A 19,293-nucleotide genomic window follows, 5' to 3' on the forward strand; every position below is an offset into this window, starting at 1 on the left:
GCCTGCAAGAGACTCATCTCATAGAAAGAGATTCCCACAGACTAAAAGTGAAAGGATAGGGAAAAACATACCATGCACAAGGACACAGCAAAAAGTCTGAGTATCCATCCTCATATTCGATAATGTGGACATCAAGCCAAAGTTAGTCAGAAGGGATAAAGAAGGACATTTTATATTGCTTAAGGGAAGCATAAATCAGCAAGACATAACAATCACAAATACCTATGCCACAAAGAGTGGCTCATCCATATATGTCAAAAAAATCCTTCTCAATGCCAGAAATCAAATAGACTACAACAAAATAATACTAGGTGATTTTAACACACCTCTCTCACCACTGGACAGATTCTCCAAACAAAAATGGAACAAAGAAAACAGATATCAAAAACACAATCAATAATTTACACTTAATGGACATTTATTGAATATACCACCCAACAAAGAGCAAATACACTTTCTTCTCAGAAACATATGGATCCTTCTCTAAAATAGACCATATTTTAGGCCACAAAGCTATTGTTAGCAAATACAAGAAGATAGAGATAAAACTTCATATTTTATTAGATCATAATGGATTAAAATTAGAAATAAATGACAGAGGAATGATGAATGGATAACAGAAGATATCAAGAAGGAAAGTAAAAAATTCTTAGAGATAAATGAGAACAACGAAACAACATATCAAAATCTCTGGGAAATTATGAAAGCAGTTCTTAGAAGAAAATTTATTTCATGGAGCGCATTCAATAAAAGAAGAAAAATTCAAAAAAATAAACAAAATAACACTAAGACTCAAAGCCCTAGAAAAAGAAGATTAGAGCAACACCAAAAGTAGTAGAAGACAGGAAATAGTTAAAATCAGAGCTGAAATCAATGAAATTGAAACAAAGGAACAATAAAAAATTTGACAAAATAAACAGTTGGTTCTTTGAAAAAATAAACAAAATTGACAAACCCTTAGCTACACTAACAAACAGAAGAACAGAGAAAATGAAAATTACTAATATTCAGAATGAACAAGGAAATATCACAACCGACAAGTGAAATACAAAACATAACTAGAAGGTATTTTGAAAATCGATACTACAACAACATAGAAAATCTTGAAGACATCAACAGGATTCTAGAGACATATGAATTACCTAAACTGAATCAGGAGGACATACACAATTTAAACAGATCAAATTCAGGTAATGGTATAGAAGAAGTCATCAAAAGCCCACCAACAAAGAAAAGTCCGGGACCACATGGGTTCTCAGTGAAGTGTTACAAAACCTTTAAAGAAGTACTCATTCAAATACTTCTCAAAGTATTTCATGATATAGAAGAGGAGGGAACTCTCTCAAACTCATTATGAAGCCAGTATCACCCTGATACCTAAACCAGATAGAGACATTTTCAGGAAAGAAAATTTCAGACCAATATCCTTAATGAACATTGATGCAAAAATTCTCAACAAAATCTTAGCAAGTTACATACAAAAATGTATTAAAAAGATAGTGCACCATGATCAAGTGGGTTTTATCCCAAGGATGCAAGGTTGGTTCAATATCCGGAAATCAATAAATGTCATTCACCACATCAATAGACATAAATTCAAGAATCACATGATTATTGCATAGATGCAGAAAAAGCATTTGATAAAATACAGCATCCCTTCATTCTCAAAACACTAAGAAAAATAGGGATAGTGGGAAGATTCCTTAACATTGTAAAGGCCATCTATGCTAACCCCATGGCCAATATCATTCGAAATGGTGAAAAACTGAAAGCATTCCCCTTAAAAACTGGAACAAGGCAGCGATGCCCTCTTTCAACACTTCTATTCAACATTGTCCTTGAAACTTTAGCCAGAGCAATTAGACAGACCAAGGAAATTAAAGGGATACAAATAGGAAAAGAAGAACTCAAACTATCCCTGTTTGCTGATGACATGATTATTTATTTAGAGGAACCAGAAATTCCACCAGAAAACTTTTAGAACTTATAAGTGAATTCAGTAAAGTAGCAGGTTACAAGATCAGCCTCATAAATCCAATGCATTTTTATACATAAGTAATGAATCTTCAGAAAGAGAAGTGAGGAAAACTACCCTATTCACAATAGCCTTGAAAAAAATAAAATACTTGGGAATCAATCTCACAAAAGAGGTGAAAGACCTCTACAATGAGAACTACAGAACACTAAAGAAAGAAATTAAATAAAACCTTAGAAGATGGAAAGATCTCCCATGTTCTTGGATAGGCAGAATTAATATTGTGAAAATGGCCATGCTACCAAAAGTGCTATACAGATTCAATGCAATCCCAATTACAGTCCCAATGATGTACCTTACAGAAATAGAGCAAGCAATTGTGAAATTCATCTGGAAGAATAAGAAACCCAGAAGAGCTAAAGCAAGCCTTAGCAGGAAGAGCAAAGCAGGGGGTATCACAATACCAGACCTTCAACTCTACTACAAAGAAATAGTAACAAAACGGCATGGTATTGGCACCAAAATAGGCAGGTAGATCAATGGAACAGAATAGAGGACATGGATACAAACCCAAATAAATACAATTTTCTCATTCTAGAAAAAGATGCCCAAAATGTGCAATGGAGAAAAGATAGCCTCTTCAACATACATAGCTGGGAAAACTGGAAATCCATTTGTAACAGAATGAAACTGAACTCCTATCTCTCACCCTGCATAAATATCAACTCACAATGGATCAAGGACCTTGAAATCAGACCATTGATCCAGCATCTTATAGAAGAAATAGTAGGACCAAATCTTCACCTTGTTGGCTTAGGATCAGACTTCCTGAACAGGACTCCCATAGTACAAGAAATAAAAGGAAGAATCAATAACTAGGACTTATTCAAACTAAAAAGCTTTTCTCCACAAAGGAAACTCTCAGCAATTTGAAGAGAGAGCCTACAGAGTGAGAGAAAATCTTTGCCTCCTATACTTCAGATAGAGCACTCATTTCCAGAATATATAAAGAACTCAAAAACTCTACATGAAAAATACAAATAACCCAATCAACAAATGGGCTAAGGATATGAGCAGACACTTCACAGAAGAAGATCTAAAAGCAATCAACAAACATATGGAAAAATGTTCACCATTTTTAGTAGTAAGAGAAATGGAAATCAAAATTACCCTAAGAGTAAATCTCACCCCAATTAAAATGGCGATTATCAAGAATACAAGCAACAATAGTTATTGGAGAGGATGTTGGGAAAAAGGTACACTCATACATTGCTGGTGGGGCTGCAAATTAGTGCTGCCACTCTGGAAAGCAGTGTGGAGTTTCCTTAGAAATCTTGGAATGGAACCACAATTTGACCCAGCTATTCCACTCCTTGGCCTATACCAAAGGCCATAAAATCAGCATACTGCAGAGATACAGCCAGAATAATGTTCATAGCTGCTCAATTGACAATAGCCAGATTGTGTAACCCACCTAGTTGCCCTTCAATTGATGAATGGATAAAGAAACTGTTTTATATATATACCATAGAATATTTCTCAGCCATAAAGAATAATAAAATTATGGTATTCACAGGCAAATGGATGCAGTTGGAGAATATCATGCTAAGTGAGATAAGCCAATCTCAAAAAAAAAAAAAAAAAAAAAGGACAATTGATCTCACTGATAAGTGGATGATGATTACATATAGAGGGTGGGAAGGGGGCAAGAATGGAGAAAGGAGGGGTTCTAAGAAGGGATAAGAGGGGTGGGATGGGTGAGGGGGAGGAAAAAATAATAATAACATAATGAATCAAAAACAATTACCCTAGGTTTGCCTAGGGTAAACACAAATGTTAAGCCTCTACTTCATATAGAAACAGAGAAACAAGATATATCCCATTTGTTTACAATAAAAATGAATTGAAAAAAATGAATATACAGAAAAGTATGTGTCAAATTAATTACTTCTTTACACTCTATATATTTTTTGTACTGTAATATATTATTTTTAATGAGAAATCACCAAAGTCACTTCAAATTTTCCTCATGTCATTTTTCACTTCTTTATTCCTCAGAGTATAAACCAAAGGATTGAGCAAGGGAGTCAAGACAGTGTAAAACATTTCCACTACTTTATCAAAAGATAATGAAGATGGAGGCTTGTGCATATATAAATATGCATGGGAAAAAGAACAAAACCACAACAGTAATGTGAGACCCACAGGTGGACAGAGCTTTTCCTCTTCCTTTCAGCACGGTGTGTCCTCAGGGTGAACAATATGACAGCATAAGTGACAAGTAACAGGCTGAAGTTGATGATGCAGATTGATCCACTGTTGGCAATCACCAGAAGGCCTAGGATGTGAGTGTCAGTGCAGACCACTTTCAGTAATGGGTACAAGTCACATATGAAATGATCAATGACATTAGGCCCACAGAAGGGCAGGTGGAAAGTGAAGAGAATCTGGATGATGGAATGTAAGAAGCCCCCTGTCCAGGACACCCCCACCAGAATGCCACAGAGCCTCCAGTTCATGATGGAAGAGTAATGCAAGGGCTTGCAAATGGCCACATATGGGTCAAAGGCCATGGCCGTGAGGATAATCATCTCTGCTCCACCAAACAAGTGTTCAGCAAAAAGTTGAATCATGCATCCTTCAAATGTAATGGTCTTCCTTTCATGAATGGAGTCCACAACCATCTTTGGTGTGATAGCAGAGGAGTAGCACACATCCACAAAGGACAGGACTGCCAAGAAGATGTACATGGGGGAGTTCAGCAGTGCAAGCCTATAGAGGATGGTCACTACAGTCAGCATGTTGCCCACAACAGTTGCAATGTAGACCATCAGAAACGCAATGAATACTGTCTTCTGCATAGTAGGATTCTGTGAAAGCCCTATGAAGACAAATTCTGTTATGAAACTTTGATTTTTCATGATCTTATGAAATGATTAACGTCAAACTGGTGATGTTGCTCTGCAAGTAGAATTTAAAAATTGCATGAAAATAGTTTCAGTAGTAAGACTCATATCACTAAGTTATTATATGCTTATGATTTATGAGATTTTTTTGTTTCTATTTACCTGTAATTGAACTTTGTGGTGCATAACCACTAAAATACATCCCCATCCTTTTATTGTTTTTTTTTTTTTTTTTTTTTTTTTTTTTTTTTTTTATTTTGAGACAGAGTCTCACTAAGTTGCTTAAGGTCTTGCTTAGTTACTGAGGCCAGTTTTGAACTTGTGATCCACCTGCCTCAACCTTCTGAGCCTCTAGGATTACAGTAGACATCCTCAAAGAATGAATGAAAGTGTCCTCATCTATAGATATAACTGAAATGTATCAATGAAACAGCATATTTGAGTGTCCACATAAACTTTTCTATATTTATATGTATATATGTTTATTTTTAAAAGATGAATTGAAGTATAAGGGGATTTATATGAGAATTAAACTCAACTGTTTTTACAATTCCCATTTAGAGTAAGCAGAAACAAAATTTTTTACAATATATTTATGTAAATTAATATTTAAAATCATCATTTTAATTGTGTTCTCAGGTCGTTTCTGATCAATGTATGTTCTTCCAACTTTATAGCCACATAAAAGAAAACAATATAAAACAAACTATGAATGTTCTTGGATGCCTTGGAAACCACTTGTTACAGAATTAAGAACAGTAGTACGTCATCCAGCAGTGTTCATCTTGCCCTAGGACCAAAGCAGGAAGGTCAAAGGAAGGAAATGAGTGAGAACATCTGTGCCAGGTTGTGTAAACCTGGGTTCAAATCCAGATCCTTCTGTTTGTTCTATGGCATGGATCAGGTTACTTAAAATTCTCTGAAGTTCTGGTTATACTTCTTCTACTTAGGGTTTAATGTCTATAAATAGGTTTCTTGTGCAAGTTAGATGAGGTCATAAACATAAAAACACAGGTGTTTATTAGCAGGAAGAAATAATATTTTGAAATGCACTGCATTTTGAATGTCCCTAGTAACCCCTGATTTTGTTATTGTGGACTCAGATTCACCTGTGTCCATGCTTCTTTGTGAAAGGAAACCAAATGGAGTGGGAAGGTGAAGACAGGATCCTAAATTAATCTAATAATTATAGACATCTTATCTCTCCACTTCTGTTTTCTGGATGGTCTAAGAGCAATACAACTACATAATTAAAATGTTGCTGAATGTAAATGAAACAATCCCTTTTTTCCCATATGAAAGTAATTCTCAAAATTAGCATTAAAAATCTGATGTGGAGAATATGCTGTGTCTCATGGTTCATGATCACAAGGTTTAAGAATTTTAAGTCATTAAATACTAATTATCTTAATCAGTTATTGTCTTGCATTGAATCCTTGGATATCAAAAGGAAAACAATGGCAAAATGAGTGAAATATTAATAAAATCTGGTGTTTACTTATAAAAATGTATCTAGGTTCATTTCATACATTGACAAATGTACACATAATAATGTAAACTAACAGTATAAAGCTAATTGACAATTCTACAGGAATTTTATAGAAATTTTATAAAACTTTTTGGTTAATCTAAAATTATTCCAAAATAAAAGTTAATAGAAAGAAAAGAAGTGATATATTTCTGCTGTCAAATATCTACAATTCTAGCCTCTGTCTAACAGCAATGGGCCTTTAGACAAAGCCCTGTGCCTCAAGCTGCTGAGCACAGTGCTGGAAACAGAGGAATTATGAACATGGGGTTCTCAGTGGAAGTCAGAAGGAATATAAGAAATACTGTTGCCACCACTTTTCTGCAGCATGAACATACACAAAGTGAAGTAAAGACTGAATGAATCACAAGGTTATCCATTGTAAATACAAATTCTTTTTAAATGTAATCTTTTTGAAAAGAAATTGGCAAATACTTCCAGTATCATAATTCTGTTTGTATTCCTTCTACTAATTTTCCCAATCTGAAAAGTACATAATGAAATGGAAATAAAATGGGGAACTTTTATAATGGAAAATGCTGACGTATCCTAAGAAACAAAAATACAGCTCAGATATTCACTGAGAAAGATATCTGTTTAAGTCACACTACTACAATAATATCACATGGTGTAATGAATAAAGCCAAAATTAATGATATAAGGAAATAGGAGATCAAACATTCTGCAACATGTTAAGGAACAAATAAAAGCCATAACTCCCCTCCCCCATTTGTATTGCTACTTTAAATATAGTTTTAACATCCAGAAGAAAAAATATTACAATGGTATACTCTTACCTTGCAATAAATATTTGGTTACTATGATGAGAATATTTATAATTGATCATTATTTACAAACAGTTAATCATCAAACCAGTTCAGAAAGAGGATGTGAGGTTTGAGGAAAATTCATTTACAAACGTACAAGCTACACACTACCATAACAGGGATTATGAATTAAAATTGTGACATTGTAAGCTTTCCACTAATGGTCCTACAATAGGCTCACTCCTCTCCACCCTTCATGCATTTACTGATATCAGTTTTAAATTCACATTCTCCTACAGGTAGAAGCGTAATGTGTCTGTATTTGTCCTAGAACATTCTGTGGTATTTCCTTTCTCAATAGCCATATCCTAGAATATGCTGGAGTTGCACATGAGATTGCTGAGGGCCCCTTACAGCATGCACTGCATGAACTGTAGAGGTGCACATCTCCTGGGGTGTTGACCTTGAGAAGTTTGCACCCCTTTGCACAAGTATGCTCGCTGTCCACTGTTTTCTTCCTGATACTTTTATCAGTTAAAATACTTTTAGCATAATTCAGCAAGAAATAAATTTTTTTCATTAACTTTCAAATATATACATACACACATATATGACATTCAGACCTAAAAGAGAGATTAATGGTAAGGTTGCCATTAAGGTACTGTTGAGTAATTATATATCAAACAATAAATTTTATGTGCATTTACATGTTTATATATGAGCACATCAGTTCCATTTGCATACACTGTTCTGAATATTGTTATTGCAAACTGAGAGAGTAAATTCTTATGTGAAATTAGTCTCCTGTTATTTCTTTAAATGAATCACAATTTTCTTTGGTTCCTTTTAGTTGAAAATTAGATTCATTTTACAACAAATAAAGAAGAATAGAATGCAATTTGGTGTTAATTCAATCCCTAGAGCTTCCCCTTTCCCTTCCCTTCACCTCCCCCATTCCCTTTTCTCTATTCTATTGATCTTTCTGCCATAGATTTTTAAACCATATTTTTGATCCATGGTATTATTCAGCAACAAAGGATAACTTCCCTCAGATCTGAGGTCCTTTTTGTTTCCCTCAGTGTTCAATATTACTTTAATGTTTTTCTAAATGTTGAAACATATATAAATGTTTATGTATGTGTGTGTATGTGTATATGTGTGTGTGTGTGTGTGTGTGTGTGTGTGTGTGTGTGATATGCTACTGGATTTGAGAAAAGAATTATTTGTTTCCACAGGTGCACTTCCAGATGAGTGCCTGAGACTTCTCTTCTGTTATACCAGTGATTCAGCTCATTTTAAGGTAGAGATAAAGATACAATAGTAAACAGTATAACAGTTCAGGGGTTAGCCACTTAGATTTTTCTGAACAATTCTGAAGCAAAAATCTAATGCTATTAATGACACCAAATGTCCACAGGGACAATTTAGCTGAGAGTTGAAATCTAAAGTCTCCATTCTGTGAATTAGTCACTCTCTTTTTTTAATTCATTTTTATTGTAAACAAATGGGATACATGTTGTTTCTGTTTATACATGGAGTAACGGCATACCATTTGTGTAATCATACATTTACAATGGGTAATAGGTATTGATTCATTCTGTTATGTTTTCTCCCCCCTACTGCTCCCACCCCTCTTTTTCCTCTCTACAATCCCTCCTTCCTCCATTCCTGCCCCCTTCCCACCCCCTATATGTGTCATCATCCACTTATCAGTGAGATCATTTGTCCTTTAATTTTTTTTTAGATTGGCTTATCTCACTTAGCATGATATTCTCCAACTGCATCCATTTGCCTGTGAATACCATAATTTTATTATTTTTTTTGGCTGAGAAATATTCCATGGTATATATATTATATATATATTATATATATCCATATTATATATATATAATCTGTGGTATATATATATATATATATATATACCACAGATTCTTTATCCATTCATCAATTGAGGGGCAACTAGGTGAGTTACACAATCTGGATATTGTGAATTGAGCAGCTATGAACATTATTCTGGCTGTATCTCTGTAGTACACTGATTTTAAATCTTTTGGTATAGGCCAAGGAGTGGAAGAGCTGGGTCAAATGGTGGTTCCATTCCAAGTTTTCTAAGGAATCTCCATACTGCTTTCCAGAGTGGCAGCACTAATTTGCAGCCTCACCAGCAATGTATGAGTGTACCTTTTCCCCAATATCCTCTCCAATAACTATTGTTGCTTGTATTCTTGATAATCGCCATTGCAATTGGGGTGAGATTTACTCTTAGGGTAGTTTTGATTTGCATTTCTCTTATTATTAAAAATGGTGAACATTTTTCAATATGTTTGTTGATTGCTTTTAGATCTTCTGTGAAGTGTCTGCTCATATCCTTAGCCCATTTGTTGATTGGGTTATTTGTATTTTTCATGTAGAGTTTTGAGTTCTTTATATATTCTGGAAATTAGCACTCTATCTGAAGTATGAATGGCAAAGATTTTCTCCCACTCTGTAGGCTCTCTCTTCACATTACTGATAGTTTCTGTTGCTGAGAGAAAGCTTTTTAGTTTGAATAAGTCCTAGTTATTGATTCTTCCTTTTATTTCTTGTGCTATGGGAGTCTGTAAGGAAGACTGAACCTAAGCCAATAACTTGAAGATTTGGAACTACTTTTTCTTCTATAAGATGAAGGGTCTCTTGTCTGATTCCAAAGTCCTTGATCCATTTTGAGTTGAGTTTTGTGCAGGGTGAGAGATAGGGGTTTAGTTTCATTCTCTTACATACGGATTTCCAGTTTTCCCAGCACCATTTGTTGAAGAGGCTATCTTTTCTCATTGCATATTTTGGGCACCTTTGTCTAGTATGAGAAAATTGTATTAATTCAAGTTTGTGTCCATGTCCTCTATTCTGTTCCATTGATCTGCCTGTCTATTTTGGTGCCAATACCATGCCATATTTGTTACTATTGCTGTAATAGAGTTGAAGATCTGGTATTGTGATACCCCTGCTTCGCTCTTCCTGCTAAGGCTTGCTTTAGCTCTTCTGGGTTTCTTATTCTTCCAGATGAGTTTCATGATTGCTTGCTCTATTTCTGTAATGTACATCATTGGGACTTTAATTGGGATTGCATTGAATCTGTATAGCACTTTTGGTAGTATGGCTTTTTCACAATATTAATTCTGCCTATCCAAGAACATGGGAGATCTTTCTATCTTCTAAGGTTTTATTTAATTTCTTTCTTTAGTGTTCTGTAGTTCTCATTATAGAGGTCTTTCACCTCTTTTGTGAGATTGATTCCCAAGTATTTTATTTTTTTTGATGCTATTGTGAATAGGGTAGTTTTCCTCACTTTTCTTTCTGAAGATTCATTACTTATGTATAAAAATGCTATGGATTTATGAGCACTGATCTTGTAAACTGCTACTTTACTGAATTCACTTATGAGTTCTAAAGGTTTTCTGGTGGAATTTCTGATTCCTCTAAATATATAATCATGTCATCAGCAAACAGGGATAGTTTGAGTTCTTTTTTTCCAATTTGTATCGCTTTAATTTCCTTGGTCTGTCTAATTGCTCTGGCTAGAGTTTCAAGGACAATGTTGAATAGAAGTGGTGAAAGAGGGCATCGCTGCCTTGTTCCAGTTTTTAGGGGGAATGCTTTCAGTTTTTCACCATTTCGAATGATATTGGCCATGGGGTTAGCATAGATGGCCTTTACAATGTTAAGGAATCTTCCCACTATCCCTATTTTTCCTAGTGTTTTGAGCATGAAGGGATGCTGTATTTTATCAAATGCTTTTTCTGCATCTACCAAAATCATCATGTGTTTCTCATCTTTAAGTCTGTTGATATGGTGAATGACATTTATTGATTTCCGGATGTTGAACCAATCTTGCATACCTGGATAAAACCCACTTGATCATGGTGCACTATCTTTTTAATATGTTTTTGTATGTGATTTGCTAAGATTTTGTTGAGAATTTTTGTGTCAATGTTCATTAAGGATATTGGTCTGAAATTTTCTTTCCTTGATGTGTCTCTATCTGGTTTAGGTATCAGGGTGTTATTGGCTTCATAGAATGAGTTTGGGAGGGATCCCTCCTCTTCTATTTCATGGAATACTTTGAGGAGTATTTGAATGAGCTCTTCTTTTAAGGCTTTGTAGAACTTGACTGAGAACCCATGTGGTCCCAGACTTTTCTTTGTTGGTAGGCTTTTGATGACCTCTTCTATTTCATTGCTTGAAATTGATTTAAGTTGTTTATGTCCTCCTGGTTCAGTTTAGGTAATTCATATGTCTCTAGAAAACTTTTGATGTCTTCGAGGTTTTCTGTTTTGTTGTAGTTAGATTTTCAAAATGCCTTCTAGTTATGTTTTGTATTTCACTCGTGTCTGTGTGATATTTCCTTATTCATTCTGAATTTTAGTAATTTGAGTTTTTTTCTATTCTTCTGTGTGTTAGTTTGTCTAAGTGTTTATCAATTTTGTTTATTTTTTCAAAGAACCAACTCTTTATTTTGTCAATTGTTAGATTGTTTCTTTTGTTTCAGTTTTGTTGATTTCAGCTCTGATTTTAACTATATCCTGTCTTCTACTACTTTTGGTGTAGGTCTGCTCTTCTTTTTCTAGGGCTTTGAGCCTTAGTGTTAGGTCATATATTTGTTGATTTTTTTCTTATTTTGTAGAATGCGTTCCATGAAATAAATCTTCCTCTAAGTCCTGCTTTCATAGTGTCCAAGAGATTTTGATATGATGTGTCTTTGTTTTTTGTTTACTTCTAAGAATTTTTAAATTTCCCTCTTGATGTCTACTGTTATCCATTAGTCATATAATAGCATATTATTTAATCTCCAGGTATTGGAGTAGTTTCTTTATTTTATTCTTTTTTTTCTAATTTCAATCCATTATGATCTGATAGAATACAAAGTATTATCTCTGTCTTCTTGTATTTGCTAACAATAGCCTTGTGGCTTAAAATATGGTTTATATTAGAGAAGGATCCATGTGCTGCTGATTAGAAAGTGTATTCATTGTTTATTGGATTGTATATTCTATATATGTCCCTTAAGTCTAAATTCTTGATTTTGTTTTTGAGATATATGGTTTCTTTATTCTATTTTTGTTTGGAAGATCTATCCAGTGGTGAGAGAGGTGTGTTAAAATCGCCTAGTATTGGGCTGGGGAGACAGGTGAGTGGTAAAGTGCTTGGCTTACAAGCACAGGGTTCAATCCCCAGCACTGCAAAAAAAAAACAAACAAACAAACAAACAAACAAAATCGCCTAGTATTATTGTGTTGTAGTCTATTTGATTTCTGGATTAGAGAAATATTTGTTTGACATACATGGATGAGCCAATGTTCGGGGCATAGATATTTATGATTGTTATGTCTTGCTGATTTATGCTTCACCTAAACAGTATGAAATGTCCTTCTTTATCCTTTCTGACTAGTTCTGCCGTGAAGTCCACATTATCTGATATGAGGATGGATACTCCAGCTTTTTTTGCTGTGTCCATGTGCATGGTATGTCTTTCCCCATCCTTTCACCTTTAGTCTGTGGGTATCTCTTTCTATGAGATGAGTTTCTTGCAGGAAGCATATTGTTGGATCTTTCTTTTTAATCCAATCTGCCAATCTATGTCTTTTGATTGATGAGTTCAGGCCATTAACATTCAGGGTTATTATTGTGATATGATATGTATTCCTAGACATTTGACTCATTTTTGTTTTTGACATGATTTTGCTTCTCCTTTATTTGGCTATTTTTTTAGGCTACTTCCTCCTGTTGCTGATTTGCATTGTTGTTTTTCATCTCTCCCTCATGGAATATTTTGCTGAGAATATTCTGTATTGCCGGCTTTCTTTTTGTAAATTCTTTAGCTTTTGCTTATCATGGAAGGATTTTATTTCATCGTCAAATCTGAAAGTAAGTTTTGCTGTTTATAAGATTCTTGATAGGCATCTGTTTTCTTTCAGGGCTTGGTAAATGTCATTCCAGACCCTTCTAACTTATAGGGTCTGTATTGAAAAATCTTCTGATATTCTTATTGGTTTACCCCTGAATGTAATTTGATTCTTTTTTCTCACAGTCTTTAAAATTCTGTCTTTATTTTGTATGTTAAGTATTTTCATTATAATGTGCCTTGGTGTGGGTCTGTTGTAATTTTGTGTATTTGGAGTCCTATAAGCCTCTTGTACCTGGTTTTCCTTTTCATTCTTCAAATTTCAGAAATTTTCTGCTATTATTTCATTGAATACATTTTCATTCCTTTGGCTTGTTTCTCTAAGCCTTCCTCAATCCCAATAGTTCTTATATTTGTCCTTTTCATGATATCCCATAATTCTTGTAGATTCTGTTCATGATTTCTTACCATCTTTTCTCTTTAGTCAATTTTGTTTTCAAGATTAAATATTTTGTCTTCAATGTCTGAGGTTCTGTCTTCCAGGTGTTCTATCCTATTGGTTATGTTTTCTATGGAGTTTTAAACTTGGTTTATTGTTTCCTTCCTTTCAAGGATTTCTGTTTTTTTTTTTTTTTTTTTTTTTTTCAGTATCTCTAACTCTTTATTGAAATGATCTTTTGCTTCCCGTGTTTGCTCTTTTAACTGTTGACTGGTGCGATCTTTTAATGCCTGCACTTGTTCTTTCATATCTTTCTTCAGTGCCTGCATTTGCTATTTCATCTCCTCATTTGCTTCCCTGATTGTTTTAATTATGTACATTCTGACCTCCCTTTCTGACATTTCTTCTGCTGTGCTGTCATTGGGTTTTATTGATATAGTATCCAGTATACTTTGTTTTGGACATTTTCTTCCCTGGTTTTCTCATATTGGTCAGATTCCAATGGGACTCTGATATATTGCAGATTTCCTCTATTGGTTTATAGTGTCCCTGTAGATTTCCAGTATATCAACTCCCAGCCTTCAGTAGCCTGAAGTCTTGGAGGAACTTGATAATGCAGTGCTTCCAAAGAATGCTGCCCCTAGCTTCTACTGGGTCCCGGGCTTGGGGCTGGTTTTGCGTGGAAATCCTCTCACTGGGTGGTCCTGCTCCTAGAAGCTGGTTATAGACAGAGTCTGCCCCTGCCTGAGGGAGCCAGGCTGCTTGGGGAAAGCCTCTTCCTGTCCTGCCTTGGTCCTAGAAACTGCCTGCGGGCTGGGGCCCACTGCTGGGTTCAGGGCTTGGAGTTGGCTCTGTGTGGAAACACTCTCACTGGGCGGGCCTGCTCCTAGAAGCTGTCTGTGGATCAAGCCTGCCGCTGGAGAGAGCAGGACTGCTTCAGGAAGACTTGCTGCCCTGCCCTGCTCCGAGAACCTGCCCCTTTCCGGGCCTGCCACCCGGGCTGAACTTCACCCTTTAGGAGAGACTCACCCTGTGGCTCTATGTTGGTCTGATTCTCTCATTACCTCCCCTTCTTGAATCCTTAGTTCTGGAGCAACGGGAAATGCAGTCACACTCTAGTCTGCCATCTTGGATCTCCCCCAACTGGTTTTTCCCCCATAGTTCTTGTAGATTCTGTTCATGATTTCTTACCATCTTCTCTGTTTTGTCAACTTTGTTTCAAGATTAAATATTTTGTCTTCAATATCTGAGGTTCTTTCTTCCAGGTGTTTCTATCCTATTGGTTATGCTTTCTATGGGGTTTTTAATTTGGTTTATTGTTTCCTTCATTTCAAGGATTTGTGTTTGTCTGCTTTTTTTCAATATCTCTAACTCTTTATTGAAATGATCTTTTGCTTCCTGTATTTGCTCATTTAACTGTCGATTGGTGAGATCATTCAATACCTGCATTTGCCCTTTCATCTCATCCTTCAATGCCTGCATTTGCTCTTTCATCTCCTATTTGCTTTCCTGATCATTTTGATTATGTACATGCTGAACTCCCTTTCAGACATTTCTTCTGCCATGCTGTCATTGGATTTTATTGCTATACCATCTAGGTTTGTTTGGGACATTTTCTTCCCTTGTTTTCTCATATTGTTCAGGAATCTACCCCTCTAATAGTGAAACTTGGGATATTGCAGAATTCCTCTATTGACTTATATTGTCTCTGTAGAATTCTAATAACTCACCTCTTAGCCTTCAGTAGCCTGAAGTCTTGGAAAAACTTGATAATGTGGTGCTCCACTAGGAAGCTGGTCTTCTATGGGTGGTGGCCTTCAGGTGGGGTATATTCCCTGGTGGCTCTGAGTTGGTCCCAAGTCTCTCATTAGTTCCTCTTCTTGGCTCCTGGATCTTGCCAAAGGTCTTCTAGCCTCCTGTAGGTATCTCAGGAAGGGAGTTGCCCTTCTAATGATGATGACCATGCCCTCAGGAGTAGTTTAAAATGCCTGCACCAGCCTATAAAGGAGCCTCTGGCTAACTCCATGAAGACGACAAACCTCGGCATGGTGGTCAGCTGGGTTGTTCAGTGGTGGCATCTGTATTTGGCCTGGTGGTTAAGGGGGTTGGTTATCTGCTGCTCAGCTCTGCAAGGCAGGTGGGTTGGGTGCCTGCCTGCCTACCTCTGTGATGCAAGTGGCCTGACTCGTCCATCAGCTTGCTCCACAACTGCCACCAACCAGTGATGGCACCGACCTAGGTGCAGGGAACAGGCAGGGTCACTCAGACAGAGAGATTCTGAAAAAAAAAAAAAAAAATCCTTGAGAGATTCTGAAAAAAAAATTCTTGAAATGAAGGACACAATAAACCAAATTAAAAGCTCAATAGAAAGCCTCACCAATAGACTAGATCACTAGGAAGACAGAACCTCAGACAATGAAGACAAAGTATTTAATCCTGAAAATAAAATTGACCAAACAAAGAAGATGGTAAGAAATCATAAATGAAACCTCCATGAATTATGGAATATAATGAAAAGACAAAATTTAAGAATTATCAGAATTGAGGAAGGCACAGACATACAAATCACAGGAATGAACAATCTATTCAATGAACTAATATCAGAAAATGTCCAAAACCTGACGAAAGGAATGGAAAATCAAATAAAAGTGATTTACAGGACACCGAATGTACAAAATTACAACAGATCCACACTAAGAAACATACAAAATAAAGAAATAATTTTAAAGGCTGCAACAGAAAAGCATCAGTTTACATATAGGGGGAAACCAGTAGGTATATCAGCAGATTTCTCAGTCCAGACCCTAATACATAGAAAGGCCAGGAAAAACATATTTCAAGCTCTGAAAGAACATGGATGCCAACCAAGAGTTTTATATGCAGTAAAACCTACCTTCAGATTTGATGATGAAATAAAATCCTTCCATGATATACAAAAGTTAAGAAAATTTACTAGTAGAAGGCCTGTGCTACAGAACATTCTCACTATTCCATCAGGAGGAAATGAAAAAAAACATCAATATAAGGCAGCAAAGGGAGGAACTACCCTAAAGGAAAATCCAATCAAGAAGAAACCAACTCAAGTTTTAAACTAAAAATAATCCAAAATGACTGGGAACACAAATCATATCTCAGTAATAACCCTGAATGCTAATGGCCTAAATTCTTCAAAAAAAAAAAAAAAAAAAAAACAATATGCTGTCCTTAAAAGACTCATCTCATAGAAAAAGACACAGCATTAAGGTGAAAAGATGAGATAAAACATACCATGAACATATACTCAATAAAAATGTGGAGATTTCCATCCTTGTATCAGTAAAGTGGACTTCAAGCCAAAGTTAGTCATAAGGGATAAAGAAGAACATTTTATAATGCTTAAGGGAAGCATTAAATCAGCAGGACATAAAAATCATAAATATTTATGCCCCAAACAATGGTGCATCCATGTACATCAAACAAATCTTTCTCAATTCCAGAAACCAAATAGATTACAACACAAGTATGGAGATTCCTTACAGAACTTCATATGGAATCACCATTTGACCCATTTATCCCACTCCTTGGTTAGTACTCAAAGGACTTAAAATCACCATGTTAGAGGGATGCAGCCACAACAATGTTTATAGCAGTTCAATTCACAATAGCTAGATTGTGAAACCCATCTAGATGCCCTTCAATAGTGAATGGATAAAGAAACCGTGGTTTATATACACAAGAGAATATTATTCAGCCATAAAAAAGAATAAAATTGTGGCATTTGTAGGTAAATGGATGGAGTTGGAGAATATCATGATAAGTGAGATAATCCAATTCCAAAAACATAAAGGGCAAATGTTTTCTCTGATAAGTGGATGATGATGCACAATGGTTGTGGGTAGGGGAAAATGGAGGAAGGATGGATTGTGTAGATGGAAATGAGGGGTGGACAGGGAGTGGGGAAAAGAAAGATAATGGAATGAGACAATCATTAGGACCCTATATACATGTATGATTACTCTAACAGTGTGACTCTACTTTGTGTACAACCAGAGAAATGAAAATTTGTGAATAATAAAGAGGAAAAAAAAGTGCCATGTTTAAGTGATTCATGAGAAAGGATGAGACACTAAAGGACCATCACCTCCAGAGTCTATAGATTTAATCAGTGCATTCAGTGGTGTGATATTTGTTGATGGTGTTCACCGCCCTGCAAGCACATACTGAAATCAGCAGGAGGAGTGATCAGATAATTTAAAATTATGCAAACTTCAATTCATATAGTTAAGTTCTCAACTAGATTATGAAACACAAAGATGCAACCAGACTGTGAAGAGTGTTAACTCAGCGATCACTACATAGTCTGAAGTCACACTGTCTCCTGTCAAATCACATCCCACTATCCACCAGGGACCTGTCATTCAACCAGTCTGTTCCCCTGTAAAACATAAATGATTCTAATACCTACTTTTAAGGGATGCTGGGATGGCTATATAATTCAGTGTGCACAAAGTATAGAGAAGACGTGGCTGTGCAGTGTGCACTTGAGGTAATTACATTCATTATTATTGTTAGCCCTGCCTTTGCAAGAAGTAAATTTCATTATTCAAAATATTGATTTCAGTTTTACTTACCTATAATAGAGATGTCTGTACAACTGCTTTAAAACACAAAGTTTCTTTGCTGAGTGCATATTATATTGGTATCTTAGATCATCCTAGATTTTTTTCACAACAATGAGAAAGTATGAATATCATATCCAAATAACTTTAGTAAATATGAAAAAAATGAATTAAAAGTGAATAGCATCTTCAATATTGGTATAAATAAAAATAAAAAAATAAATCTTTGGTGGTGAAAGGCTCATATTTAGAGATATAAAAAATCAGAGGAGTAAAGACATTTGGGATGAGAAAATTGAAACCAAGGTAAACTGGAAATAAAAAGGAAAATGTGTTTTATTGAAATTTACATTTAGACAGATTCCAATGCCATAGTCAAAGAAAAAAAAAATTAAAAAACCTGGAAAGAGGTTATCCAGGTAAGACATAAAAGTGAGGTTATGAAATTTGGATAACTTCATTAAGCAAGTATAAAATTTGGATGCATAAAAAATAATAGCAGATTTTCAATATTACATCATCACCAAAGTAGAAAAGCCACTCAGAATTATTTAACTGAATTTTCTCTGTCTCTCTCTCTCTCTCTCTCTTTCTCTCTCTCTCTCTCTCTTTCTCTCTCTCTCTCTCTCACCTAAGTTATATACGATTGGACTTAGAAATCATCCACAATGAAGAGGCTATGCCTTTTCAGATGCCAGACACCTACTGAATGACATCCATCATTCTGTTCCCTGCATTCAGTAATTCAGGGCAAAATATACAAACTGACTCATGGTGGTCCCCATAAAATAAAGACTGGCATGAGGGCTTCCAAGTGCCATCAATCAGTGGCTTTGGACTTGCCAATTTGTTTCTCATTGAAGGCTCAAAAGAGCTTACTATTGAGTGTTATTTGTGAGTATAAAAATAAAAACTTAACATCTTGCCCCAACTTTAAGAGGATGATTGTTTTTTTTGTTATCAGATATAGAAAACAAGCTTTGCACAGTATTTGTTACTCATAAATTCCATACGAAATGTTGCACACAGTTCAATGGCAGACAAAAATCTCTTTCTCTTTGGGTGACATATTCTTGGTTTTCATTGTAAATGTCATAGGAGCTTACAGACCAAATATTTACGATGACATGTCATAACAGTTAGATTGCCTAAAAGCTAAAAGCATTGGAATGTGCTTCGTCATGCCTAAGAAAACCTACATG

At 35.5% G+C, this 19,293-nt stretch overlaps 3 pseudogenes across 3 annotated transcripts in view; all 3 read right to left on the bottom strand.

Annotated features, from left to right (window-relative positions):
• Positions 1-19,293, bottom strand: part of LOC306639775 (olfactory receptor 4C6-like) — a 288,641-nt pseudogene that overhangs the window by 223,290 nt on the left and 46,058 nt on the right. The gene's annotated exons all lie outside the window — the stretch shown is intronic.
• The window catches only part of LOC306638476 (olfactory receptor 4C15-like), a 112,731-nt pseudogene that overhangs the window by 89,737 nt on the left and 3,701 nt on the right, over positions 1-19,293 (bottom strand). The gene's annotated exons all lie outside the window — the stretch shown is intronic.
• Positions 3,992-4,896, bottom strand: LOC306638477 (olfactory receptor 4C15-like; annotated as a pseudogene). Its single transcript has one exon. The product of its transcript is annotated as an olfactory receptor 4C15-like (transcript).

Source organism: Sciurus vulgaris (genome assembly GCF_902686455.1).
Source record: "Sciurus vulgaris genome assembly, chromosome: 11".
NCBI lineage: Eukaryota > Metazoa > Chordata > Mammalia > Rodentia > Sciuridae > Sciurus > Sciurus vulgaris.